Raw genomic sequence first — 12,797 nt, forward strand, 5'->3', positions numbered from 1 at the left:
CATTCCTTGTTCTACCATACGACATTTTTTGTTTGACCATTGTTGATCATGTCAAGCCTTCACCTTCCTGTGAACTTCTCTCTTGGTTGGACTCGTATCTTTCTATCATTTAGTATGTATACACGTCTCAACAAGTAATGACTTAATTTCCAAGTCATGAAACTATAGTCGAGGACAACTTTAGAAAAAAGCGACATTTGCTCCTCTAAGGCGGATGCACACGAGCCTCCACTAATGGGCGCGTACTGTATATTGACGTCGTGGGCCGGACGACCGGTGATTCCGCCGACGGAGACGATGGCCTCTTCGAACGGGGCCGAGTCCCGTCAGCTGTGTGCGCCTGTCCCTCGTCAGAGTGAATTATCCGACGCTTTGTGGTAGTCTATCATGCCGCAAATATTATCGCGAGCTTACGATGACCATTTGTGCCACGTGCGTTTGTTCTGAGCCGCGATGTGGCGAAGAAAGATTGCAGCGAGCATCGGTGACGTTGCGCTACGCTTCGTCTGAAGACAGGATCCCGCGGCGACACACCACTACAAGCAAACATCCTGCGTGTTCGTTCCGTGTCGTTTTGCTCCAAAGTGAAGTTACGGCGGGGAAAGTTTGCAGAAATCTGCTACACTGTGAGCGGCGGGTGTGTTCGTGTACTGTGTTGCTGTTTTTCGTCGGACGGAGTGAAGTGGATGGGGCAAAACCATTTTCAGTAGTAATGAGAAGAGCGTACACGGATAAAACAATCTTACGAGTGTCTCAACAGAAAAGATTTGCGAAAGCAACCTCCAACACAAAGATTTGTTGCTGCCAGTTCAGCGCGAACAATCGTTGTCAGCAGTGTAAGATAGCCAAGCGTCTAGCGGCGTCGTTGTTTTTGGCTCGTAAATCATGAGAATTTAATTAACTTAATTGTCTTGTAAATTCTTGCCATGAGTAGTCTGACCACCGGAGGGCCAACGCTGTTTCATATAGTATATTAATTCCAAACCGAATAGAAAGAAAGGAAAAGAAACTAAGAGAAAGGAAATACGCATTGAGACATCTGCCGTGTTGCAAACCTGAAGGAACGCTACAGGCAGCGGTTCGTTGTCAACGCCGCGCAGCAGCATCGAGTGAATTCCAACAGTATCGCACAGCTTTTTGCCATAGGCATACATTCCATATTTACCCCGAAAGAAAACTACATGTGACACGTATGATGGGCCTCCTATTATACGTCGCCCATTGCAAAGAAACTCTGTTATTTGATTCTCAACAGATCGCGGCTGTCCATCCCATTAGAGCTGAGGGAGGCAGTTTTCACGGTGCCCTCGGTTTGGGGAAAAATTGGGAAAACTGACGAAAAATTGCGAAAAAATAAACAGTGGACGATGAAAAACACGATGCGAGTGCATACTATACTGTAGTTTATTGTCAGAAACACAAGTATGTACCATGGCACAACCACGTATAAACGCTTGAAGATTAGCGGCTAAATAATCAATTTCTACTTCATGCAGCATCACAGACGGCCTCGCAACGCGCATGTCACCGGACTTCTGAATAAAGGATGTTCAGCAATCTCCAGCACAATCCTATCCTTCTGCCTTGACAACACCTTAGTTTCATGCAGCAACGATTTGCATTTGCATTCTTTGCAATGTAGGCACAAATTAGACGAGTGCTACCCTTTCAACGAAACTCTGTGGTCCATTAAACGTTTATTCAAACACCGTCCGGTTTAACCGATGTACCACTTCCCGCAGGGCAAGGGAACGTGATACATTATACCATTTCCAGACTCAACCTGTCATGGTGCTTAACATCACACTCACTTAATTTTTGCGCATTGTCTTCAACCTTTCTTTCTACGCTGCACAGATGCGGCGCCAACTTATTTCTTGCCGAAAAGACGAGATTTACACCAAATCGGCTTCCCACCTTCTTCGTGCGGTGATACAAGGGGTGCAAATGCGGAATACTAGCGAGTGGCTTTTCTTTGGCGTTAACCCCTCTTCAGCCCGCGCTCGTATCGCGTTTTTTTTCTTGTCCCTTGTTTTTTCACGCCATTGTGCACAAGTATGGAATACCAACTCGCCCAGCATTCAGTACTTCTAACAATAAACAGGAAAACGCGCGGCATCAGTTTTAGTGACAATCCAAGTGGGCCTTTCAAGAAGTTCGTGTACATTTGAATGAGTGCGACAAAAAAGCTCAAGCGATGTATCCACAGGCCAAGCTATTTGCAAAGGCGGTGCTATACGGACAGAATCGTATGGCCCATTTCCATAGGCCTCCCATATCTCGCACTTGTCTCCTCCACGGTTAATCCCGCGCGCAGGCGGTGGGCCTCGCGCGTCTGTGCTGACGACACCGGGACTGACGTCCGCGGCGTTTGGACGTGCGCAGTCGTCGCGCGCACGCAAGTCAGATCCAAGCAGCCCCAGCACGCGGGAAACACACGGGAGACCGAGCGAAAGCTCGAAGTGACCATTTTGTGGCCGCACAGCGCGGCCGCCTTCAAGTGCAGCGCGCATATCGGGCACTGCTCGCGCGCGCCCTGGCGCGTTCGCGACGACCGCCAGAAGCAGCGGCGGTGGTGCGTCGAACTACTTGTTACGCAGGGAGGGCGCCAGGGGAACGCGCGGGCCCACCAGGACTCTGCGGCGCGCATGCCGCGCACGCCACGCGAGGTTTAAATTTAGCGCCGCCGACGTCGCCCTACTCACTCTTTGGGAGACTCGTCGCCCTGCCAGGGACCATTGCTGGCAGATTTGTCGGCTGTCTTCATATACCACGGCCGGGCTTCCCAGACACGCGCTGGCGTCGCCGGCACTGCGGATCATTTTTAGCGCGCGCTGTAGCGTCCGTTCAACGAGCTCGTTATGGATTCTTCTTTTTTCGTCTTTATTTCTGCGCCTCTTTTTCGTGCTCTCGCTTTCTACCGCCCTCCCCCCTCCCCCCCCCCGGGGGGGAGGAGTGAAGGGATCGAACGACGTCACTTGTCGGACGGGTATTTTTAGTTTCTCTTCAGCTTTCGCGCAGGATGAAATGTGAACCCTTTTTCCGGCTTCCTTGGCAGCGCCGCTCTCTGGAAGCAGAGCTGTCCCTCAAGCACTGACACGCGCCTCCATTTCTACCGTCCTCCTTTCTTCGCACCTTTCGCGAAGGCAATTTGTCCGCGACGTCTTGCTCCGACGTTTCTCGGGTCCCACATTTCTCCGCCGGAAGGGCGAGTCGTGTCGCGCAGTTCCAAAGATTAAACGCTTCAAGCTCAACCGACAACCGTGAATTATGGGTGCTTTGTTTTGCGCACGCCGCTCGTTCTTCTGAACTGTGCCGGACGAAGTTCACGGTGGGTGTATTCCTAGCCTGTCGCCAAACATTCGGGATGTGTGACTTTACCCCGACTGCACGCTACCAGAAATATCGAGCGACGCAAGTCTTCTACAGATATCTTCCAGAGCCTGGCAAGCTTAAAACGTCAAATCAGAAAGTGATGAAATCTTGTCGGTGATTACTGCGGGCCTACAGTTAATCAAACACAAAGAACACATAGCCGACCCTATGCACAGAGTGTGTCCTTTCTTTCTCCTAATAGAGTTCGCGGCGGCCACGGTGGCCGCATTTGGGTGGGGGCGAAATGCGATAACACTCGTGTAGTTAGATTTAGGTGCACGTTAAAGAACCCTAGGTGGTCGAAATTTTCAGAGTCCTCCACTACGGCATACCTCATAATCAGAAGGTGGTTCTGGCACGTAAAACCCCCAAAATTTTTTTTTTATTTTAGAGTTCGCGATTCAATCTCGTAGCTTGCGAAAATGGTATAAATGCTGCGTGGGTCAACTTCCGTGTATGCAATAAATCGTGCACCCAAGTTATATAAGTAATTTCTGTGTTTTTAGGAAATTGGTGGATTATTTATTGTAGCTCACACAAATATATAAGCTCCCAATCAATCAATCAATCAATCAATCAATCATTTACCGTGCCCAGGAACAACCATGAGCTCTAAGTGCTGGCGCACGCATATATTAGAAAAGAAAAATCGGCGTGGGAATATAAGTAAAAAAATCAATAAACAAAAAGTTCAGTCTTGAAAAGAAGAGTATACATATAAGGTGCAAGGTGAATACACAAGAAAAAAAGAGGAGAAGGGCAGTTAAACAATACGTGAAACTATGGTATAACAACGCAGAGCTAGGAAAAGAACAATGACAACGACAATGAGTTATGAAAAATATCGACATCATGAAATTAGGCGTTAAAAAGACTTTGTATTCTGTGGACGGTTGAGTGTTGGTGATGACAGGCAGGGACATGGAACGGTCTATGTACTCTGGTGATATTGAGCGGGTTACGAAACGTGATACAACTGAGGAGTTCGGGGCAGGTGAGGATAGCGTGAAGGAGTTTGAAAAGAAACAGCAGGTAAGCGTGATTACGTCGGCAGCGGAGTAAGGGCAATCGAAATAATCCAACAGTGTTCGAACAAGGTACAGTGTCTGTCTTAGCAAAGCGGTGATGATATACGCTCAGAAACTTTTTCTGGACCCGATCTATAATGTCACTGTTGGATCTCGAAATCCCTTTCTGAACGACCGACGCGTATTCGAGTTGAGGAAGACAGATTGTTGTGTACAATTTGCGGAACGGTGCAGAACGGAATTCCAATAATAATAATAATAATAATAATAATAATAATAATAATAATAATAATAATAATAATAATAATAATAATAATAATAATAATAATAATAATAATAATAATAATAATAATAATAATAATTTTCATTGCACAAAGGAATACAGAGTACAAGAAACGGGCCTATCAAAGCCACCAGTGGCTTGAGAAACTTGGCCCAGCAAAATCAGCGGACGAGCGTGCAATATTTACTTTACCATAGACATATCACAAGATAATGCAGGATGATTAACAGTTAGGATTTATATATTTTAGAAATGATGACCAGCATATTTTACACACGTTGAAGCAACCATGTTACAGTGAACAAATCATGTCTTTGAATGGCTTTTTTGATGTAATGGAAAATGCCTCATTTGGCAAATCGTTCTGAATTTTTGGCACATAAACACAACTTCACCATATCTTGTTGAGGATCGTGGAACTACAAAACGAACAGTACTACGAAGGCTTCGGGAGAGGGGGCTGTGTAACATACTTTAAAAGCACTGAACCAAAAATGCCTTAGCACCACAGATTGCGTAAACAGAGTCCAGAAGCATGGAAGGCCAAGCGCTGAGAAGATGTTACCATTTGTGATTGAAGGAGTGTTGTAGGCTATGTTTCTTAGTATGTTTTATAACGAAAAATCACCACGGTTTTGCCATCGGGTGGGGCAGAAAGCAAAAACGGTAATCGCATATCGAAGAGTGCTGTAGAGCAAGGCATGCGCGATAGTTCTTTTTACTTGAAGCGGAACGATATATTTCATTTGAAAGAATAACCACGCAGTGCTCCTAAGCTTGTCGCAAATGTGCGATAGTTGACTATGCCACGACAAATCTCTGTCGAAGAATACTCCCAGGTATTTTACCGAGCTGGCACGCATCGACAGGAATGACAGTTCCGACTGCGCAGGAAAATCGGTGCATCTATTACTGTTAGTTTTAAAAGAGATCTGAAGCAAACGAGTTGGGTTTTTGAGGGGTTAACCTTTAGACAGTTATCAGCGAACCAAGTCATTCTCTTGCCTACATTATTCTGAATATTCGAGATAGGCATGTTTTATGGAAAATGTGTTGTATAGAAATCAAGCCTTTTGAAACAACAACAACAGTAATAATAATAATAATAATAATAATAATAATAATAATAATAATAATAATAATAATAATAATAATAATAATAATAATAATAATAATAATAATAATGATGACGACAACTAAGACTACAACGTCACGTTTAAGCCACACTTGCTTTTGTAGGGTCGTTGTGGTTCATGGCTCCGGATTAATAAAGTTTGACCCCCAGAACTCATTTAACGTGCATATTAACGTATGCCCTTTTTCAACAGGCATTTTTGATTATGCGCCAGTGAAAACATATAGCTTCCGCAACAATGAGTCAAAATCACTACTTCCTCACGCTCAGCAGCCAGAATACCATAGTAGGCATAGTCGATTATTTTGTTTATTCGATTAACGATTAAGCATTCATCATTTTAGCCCTTAATCAATTAATCGCTTTCGATGCACGGTTTTTCATCGATTAGTTGATTAACTGAAATTTCTGCCGGGCACTTTTAAAAAGGTTGAAACACAGACATCGACTTTTGTAGGACCCTATTTTAATGCTTCAGAGGTGGAACAAAGTTTTAAACAGGAGTGTATAAATATTTGATAAAGTACATCTTTAACTTGTCAAACACTTAATATAGTTCGCACTAGTGGCTTTTTAAGAGACAAACAATATGTGTTATAAAATGGGACTTAGTGCACAATTAAATAAGATACATGGCACTAGTGAATCCCTGCCCAGTACAGATAAAAAAGAAATAAGAACAATGGCAAAAGTGAAAGGTGAAGTCAAACTGAAGTATGCAAGAAATTGCAATATGCACGAGGGAAAAGAAAATTACTGGTTTGGGATTTCATACCACGTGCTCTTTTCTACAGAGCGATGGAATGCCAATTGGCTGGGAGGTTTGGGTGAAACCGACCTCCTCTTCGAATGGCCACACAAATGGCATGCGAGAACAGATGCTCGGGCGCTATAGATTTGCTGGAATTGAACTCCATCGCTATGCCAAATACATGCTCCAAACCGGCGCGCATGCTGTGCCACGTTTCTAGTGGACTGGGAGTGGCACGACGATCAACGACTGGGTTGCTATGGTAGGGCTTGAACTGCGCGGCCATTTCAAGCCTCCGGGCGCGCCATGATGGCGTGTGCGGTGTGGTGGAAGGGACGCACTCGGTTCGGCATCGCTCGGGAAAAACTGTCGACAGTCTCTCTACCAGAGTCGCCCAGTCGCTGCTTAATCCCGAGGGCGCGGGGTCGAATCCTGGCCACGGTGGCAGCACTGCGATGGGGGCGAAATGTGAAAACACCCGCGCCCCATGCATTGGGGGCGCATTAAAGATCGCCTGGTGGTCCAAATTGATTCGGAGGCCCTCATTACGGCGGGCCTCATAATCAAGTCGCGGTTTTGGCACGTAAAACCCCAGAATTCGTTCATTCATTCACAGTGACCGGTTTTTACAACTATTGAAAACTAAAATATTTGCGAAAATTTCTCGGGTAATAAATTCACCATAACAAGTAATAGGGGAGTTAATCTAATGTAATAGCGTCTGCAGACTAAGCAAATCCGGCATCTTTCCATAACTGAGGAAAAAATAGTTTTCGTGACTGTGATTTTTATTATAGTAGTAAAGAAAGAAGCTATGATCTCAGTGTTCCATTTTCTCTCAAGATTCACAGGCATGAGCTTATGGCCATGAAAGTGTACGCTTCAACTAATAGAACCTATAAAACATACAAAAGAACAAATAAGAAAGAAAGAAAGAAGAAAGAAAGAAAGAAAGGAAGCCGCAAATCAAAGGATGCCATCACGGCAACGAGTGGCTCAGCATTCTCCAGCGTTACGTTTCTCTCAGTAAACATTGGGCCGACTTCCTGACACGGTTTCTTGGCGTCGTATTCTATTAAGTGGACTGAGGTCAACGGACACGCGAAATCAAACTGCTCCTCTCGTGTTTCCGAATGAGAAATCCCAAGGGCGACATAGGCTGCCTAAGGTCAAACAGCTGTCCAACGCGTAATGCTGGCCGAACGAATCCCGGCCACCGCAACTTTTCGGGTTCACGCGCTCGCTCGCTGGTGTTCTCGCTGTAGCGGCGACGCCGTGGCGCTGTCCCGGTTCGACGCGCCGCCGCGTCGATCCGTCAACGTCCGCGGCGCGTCTTGCACCAGCGAACCCGTTGGCTGCGGATCCAAGGCCCCCGGGATGGTGGTGCGGGAGCTGCCGCCGCACAACGGAGCAGCGTGAGCGCCCCGGGGGCCAAAATAGCTTCCTGCTGGGGTTCGACCTCCTGCGCTGGCCTGCTTCTGTCGCGCAACAGATCGTCAGTCACGCCGCGTTTATCTCGGCAACATCGTTTGTCACCAGTCCGTTTACAAACTTCCTCCGTGCGCCGTGCACCGAGGCGGTCGTCCGCTCGCGGTTCGTTAAAGCGTCGTGCATGCGCGTGCGCTCCGGTTTGTCGCCGGAGAGCCGAAGAACGACGAAGACAGAAGCGGAGCAAAATGCGCGACAAAAAGAAAGAGGACATGGGTGGGCAAGCTTAGGAGAATTGTCAACAACTGCGTCATCCAGCTGTTGCGAGCTGTAGGCAGCCTGCCGAGCCTGACGCAGAAAAGAGGTGTTTGAACTGCTGCTGCTTCGGCCTCGTCGTGTCGCGCAAAAGCTAGTCAACGAGGGGAAACAACACGAGGGCGCGGGGTCTCCATCGCACCTTTTCGACATTGTTTACGAGTAGCGCGCGCGGTCAGCGGGTGACAGGGCTTCCGAGCGCGACACGTCAGCTCGGCACGTCCTTCTGCGAGCGTATACAGAAGCGACGATGTCTTTTTTTTTTCGCTCGCGTTCCCATGCGCCGTATTTTGAAGCGTGCTTTCCATGTTGGAGGCACGCTGCGTCTATGCTGCAGGCAGCGTTGAGTGACATAAAGAAAGAGCACGCGCGTGAGCCTAGCGGCCAAAGTTAACTTAAGTGCTTATGTAAAAACTACGTCCGGAAGGCGTATCTACGAATGTGCTATTTCGATCCAGATTAAGCTACAATTCAGTCAAAACCACAAGAGTGCGATGGAATTGCCACTATATCGGTGCAAGTCTATGATTGGAGCAGCGCGACGAGGGCAAACAGATGAAAGGAAGCGACAAACCCGCGGTATTACCTCTTTTCCTTTGCCCTGGTCCCGTCGCGCCGCTCTATGAACGCACACTAACCAACCAAGTTCATGGTTCTGAGCTTCTTATGAATTGTCCGTCACATGGAAGGCGATCAAGATAAACGAGGAGAAATAACTGCCGCGGAGTGGTAGGTGCCCCGGCATTGTGCTGCTGAGCAGGAGGCTGTGGGTTCGACTTCCAGCCGCAATGACAGCATTTAAATGGGACTGCAAAGCAATGTTCTCGTTTTGTCTATTTTTCCCTGGGTATATGTGAAATTTGCGCCTTTCTTTTATTAGCCAATGTTCATGTACTTAGACTTAAGAGAAAGTTGAAGTAGCCTATAGGCTGCGAAAATTTGTCCGCGCCGCTTGTTCCTGTCGCCGCCGCAAGTGAAAATAAGCTCTCCTACCAACATTTCGCTGGATAGATGGCCTATCGCGATGGGACGTCAGATGCCGCTCAATTATACTTCTCCGTAACGCGTACTTTTACGGTGCGCTGTGATATAATCTCTGCCGATGCCATATCGAATATCCATTTCTTAGATTTTCCTAGGTCAGCACCGTTGGGCTCAACCAATTGTCCGACCGGCCTCTTTCAGAAGAGATACTAAGTACAATATTGGCGAGACTCATCACCATAGATGTATTGGCAAGTATTACTGTGATAGCTAATTGCGATCCGACGACTTCTGTAATGCGAACGCCCTCATTAATGTTTTATTTCCTTTCCTTTTTCATCTATTCCTCTTGCTTCCTCTTAATAAACCCCTCGGCACTCTGTGCAGAATAGCAAACCGGAAACTCTCATCTGGTTGACCTCGCAGCCTTTATTAAGGCGAAATACTTAGATGGCTCATGGGTCGAAAAATCCGTTGTCCAGCGTTATGGCACCAAAATTCAAGCGAACGAACTTGGAGATGTGGGCGAACAGGCCATATCTCCAAGCTGGATTGCAATTGACGTGGTAAAGGGGTTAATTAAGGCGAAGTTAATTAGGATAATGAGGAAGTCGTTAATTAAGGCGCTCCAACCCAGGACGTTTGGCGGGAGTCGAACCTTCGACCTCTGGTGGGAGTCAAACCCTTGACATTTGGTGTTAATTAGGGTGAAAGAAATTAAGATATATTTAATTAAGGTAGAAGTAATTAAGGCACGCAAACCCACGACCTTTGGTGCTGAAAAACAAGTAATAGGAAGCAACAATGGATTCGAATGAAAATGTCAGAGTAATTTAATGAATATCTCGTGAGCTCTCAGGCTTTCGCCTTCGTCCTCTTTAACATATGGCAAAGTGACTGTCAACTTCATTTTCTCTGTCCAAGATAAGCAACGATGTGCATCCAGCAGGCAATAACTTGTGTAGCCTCACTTTGTTTTCGTCCCATTTGGCTGTTGGTTTTCAGCAGTATTTTGACATCCCGCAGCGTGTCACTTGAACTGATTCGTTGTACTCTACATCCGACACAGCTGCAAACGCAAATCCCTGGCGATTTCGCTCGCTGTTCTCAGTCAAGTGGTATCACATCATATCTATTTAAAGAGAGCAAAACTGCACCGTCGTATAGCGATTTCACCCTCATCAATGCACCCTCATTCATCTCCTTGATCTTCCGCTGCCTCTCTCATAATTTCCTTCCCACAAAAGTATGATCTTCTCATCTTTCCTACATTAATGTTCCTCTGTCTCCCATGTCCCACGCACCCAAGTCTGACGAACATTACAAGTGTTCGCAGTGATGTATGCAGTAGCTTATCCAGGACAAATCCCTGGCGTGAAATTCTTCCCGCCCGTTCCCATTGAACATCGATGCCACCGAACTGATGGAGTTTCCGCAACATACTTTCAATTAAAGCGATACCTTTCTTTAGCTACTTTGACCAATTTGGATGGTTGGAAGATATCGCGCAATAAACAGCGGCGCATACCCAGCGAGCCAAGTTTCCTACTAGCTTGGGCCACTGGGTGTGTGCTGGGTAACGTCATGCCGAGTAGTCAACGTGGGACCCTGGACATGTGCCCGAGTAGGCAGCTTGTGGCTGGTTGCAGTCTGGCCCATAAGAGGCAACTTGGTTCACTGGGTGGGTGATATCAATTAGTATGTGCCCATTCTTGGCCAATCCCCAAGAATGGGTGCGCCAAGGTGACACGAGGGGTACGTGGCCTAAAATATATATTAAAGCGAAAGCGCCCCATCCGCAACAGACACCTCCTCGTCGAGCACGGCCGCTTCGTGGACAGCCATTACAATGAAGTTGCAGCCAGGATACTATAGTGGGGCTTGCTACAGAGTTTCAACAGGGGTCAGTGATGACAATAAGGTATACTGCGTCATGGCATCATTCGGCTTAGTGGTTCGCAGCGAGATTGCCACTTTGTGTGCTTACTAACGCGCTCGTTACGTTTTGTGATTAACGGATGACATGGGGATATGCAGATGGTTACCGAAAAAAGCTATCGCTAACTGTGCCGATCATCTTCGATTGCTTCTGCCACATTTTGTTTTATGAATCTTTCACAGTGAGAGAATCAGCTGGCCCCAATATGCAAATGATAAGTGAATGAACTTTGTCCGCAAGCTATGCGCTTGCATCAGACCTTATGCGAGACATATTATATTGGTGCAAATCCCAAAGAGCCACTGCTGTGCACGCACGCCCCGTGGCACCTTTCGCATTCGGGCTCCAGCCTAGCCAAGTGTGTCCACAGGCGACCAGCATTCCTGCAAGTTTTGAAGAAGTTTAGTCAACGTTTTGTATCTTGGACTCTGCAAGCGTTTCTTGACAGACATAGTGATGATTCATTTCGGCTTGTTTTTACGGCATTATTATTATTATTATTATTATTATTATTATTATTATTATTATTATTATTATTATTATTATTATTATTATTATTATTATTATTATTATTATTATTATTATTATTATTATTATTATTCAATATGCTCCTGTTGTCAGTATGGGGCACGGTCGGAGCGGACTGGCAGGCTCTGCAAATGTCTCCTTAATCTGAACATACGATATAATACATGACGCCGCATTTGTCACAGGGAATGCCAATTTTCCGCTCCCTAAAACATGGATAGAGAGCATTTCACCACTTGGTTTCCGTGCCTCAGCATTCTCAAGGTCGTGACATTGTGGGACTTTTTTTCGCCGACATTTGTCGAGTAAACAAAACAGCCGCTACACTAAATGTTTCATCACGATAAAAAAAAAATCTACACGAAAACAGCTTCCGTTTACAGCTTCATTTTGAACTTGACACGAGCCATTCATAAGACGTTCTTTGTATAGGGAATGTTCTTTTTTTTTTCAGAAACACTATAAGAGCTGCAAAATCAGAATATCTGTTGAAGTTACATCGAATGTTGAAATCACTTGTCAGATCCTTCCATGTGGCTTTGCCCAATACTGCCAACATTCGCAAATCTACTTGCACATAAATCTATCTCTCTTTCTTTTGCAGGAATATGACAACTGAGAGGGATTCCAGCTGCATTTACGACTGCATTGAAGAAGTGTCGTCCCGCAAATTCCCGCGGGTGCAAGTGAATCCAAGAAGCGCAATTAAATATTCTCGTATGCACCTTTCTTTCTTTCTTTCTTTCTTTCTTTCTTTTCTTATTATTTTCGTCTCTCTGTTGATCTCCAATGTAACGCTAATTCTGGACTGTTTATGTATCTTTGTTATTGTTGTCGTTTAAGGCAATGTCTAAAACGGAACGCTTGACAAGTGTTCATGCAGCAATTGGGGGCATGACTCCTATATATATACAATATATACAATATATACAATATACACAATATATAAACTATATATAAACATATAAATATATAAATATATACAATATGCATGCAGAGTATATACATGAGGCGGGCAAGTAAGCATAACC

This window comes from Dermacentor variabilis, chromosome 1 (assembly GCF_050947875.1).
Source record: "Dermacentor variabilis isolate Ectoservices chromosome 1, ASM5094787v1, whole genome shotgun sequence".
In the NCBI taxonomy this organism is placed as follows: domain Eukaryota; kingdom Metazoa; phylum Arthropoda; class Arachnida; order Ixodida; family Ixodidae; genus Dermacentor; species Dermacentor variabilis.